The sequence below is a fragment of the Propithecus coquereli genome, unplaced genomic scaffold (genome assembly GCF_000956105.1).
Source record: "Propithecus coquereli isolate 6110/MARCELLA unplaced genomic scaffold, Pcoq_1.0 Scaffold228, whole genome shotgun sequence".
Taxonomy (NCBI): Eukaryota; Metazoa; Chordata; class Mammalia; order Primates; family Indriidae; genus Propithecus; species Propithecus coquereli.
The window spans coordinates 1365992-1367400 of record NW_012147819.1 but is presented as its reverse complement, the minus strand read 5'-3'; positions in this window follow the sequence as shown (position 1 = coordinate 1367400).

The following is a 1409-nucleotide window of genomic DNA, read 5'->3' as shown; positions in this document are numbered from 1 at the left end:
AAAAAAACATACAAAAAATTCTGTTGAATGAACAAACAAGCTAACATTTCAATAAAGTCTAGAAAATTACTTTCTAAATTATAAATCTCAGATTCTTAGCTAAGGCATTATAATTTTTATCATTAAAAAGTATCAGGTAAAAAAGGAACAAAAGAACAAGGAAAGTAGTACAAGAGTAGATATCACAAGATGTGGTTACTTCAACCATTTCTGACTCTGAACAAAAGTTAGGTATGTCACCTGATAGAGATATTTACATTGTCTTTTGAGTACATATATGATTGGCAGCATGAGGGGAGAGGAAGAACTTTGAAATAACTGGAACTCAGTTGAGAGAAGTGGATATGATGAAAAGATGACAGTGTCATCATATCAGGGCTTCCAATTTTTGGTATCTTAAGAAATGAGAGAACTTTAAGCCTAGATTTAGTTACATTAACACCTAACATCATACCAATACACTGCAGTATAAGAAAATCATAGTTTTGATAAATCTGACTTCAATAATGCTAAATGGTCATAATTCACAGGTATATACTATACTGTTGGAATATGAATGAGAAAATTCAAATAACCTGTTAGGAAAGGGTTTCCTAATCACAACTGACATAAATGTTGGATTAAATATAACAAAAACAAAATGTTAAGATATATAGCCAAGGTAAAAAGAAAGAAAGAAATTAGCTGGGTATGGTGGTGTATGCCTATAGTCCCAGTTACTCAGGAGGCTGAGGCAGGAGGATGGCTTGACACCAGGAGTTTGATGTTGCTGTGAGCTATGATGATGCCATGGCACTCTAACCTGGGTTACAGAGCAAGATTCTGTCTCAAAAAAAAAAAAAAAAAAAAGAAAGAAAGAACTACCTCCAGATGACAGAAATAAGAGAAAACAAAGTCAAAGCAGTCAGAGAAAGGTGATATTCTGTTCCTCAAGAAGTTTAGATGTGATACAGGCATTGGTGGCTAGGAGCTGGGATTCTAATACATACATGAGGAAAGCAGATGGGAAGGGTCACGAGACATGGGAAGCTAAAACTGAGCTCTTGTATATAGCTCAAAGTACTGGAGGCTCAAATACTAGAAAACTCCATGAAAAATAACAAGAAACTTACCTCTATCTTGCACTTCACTTGGGCATGGGGTTAAGTAGCCTATAGGAAAACAAATCTCTAGATCCATGCCATGTACAGACATGCACACTAAATTTTATATATTACTCATGAGATATTGGAACTGCAAGCCAGGAAATTAACATAATAATTGGTCCATAACTACTAAAGTACCCAGAGTCTCTCAAAGAAACAAGCCTGAAAACACTATATCACAAACCAGGGCACCTGTGGCTCCCACAGAATACTTATTGCCAAGCTGAACATAAGCTCATAAATAAAAAAACCAAAACACAAGGC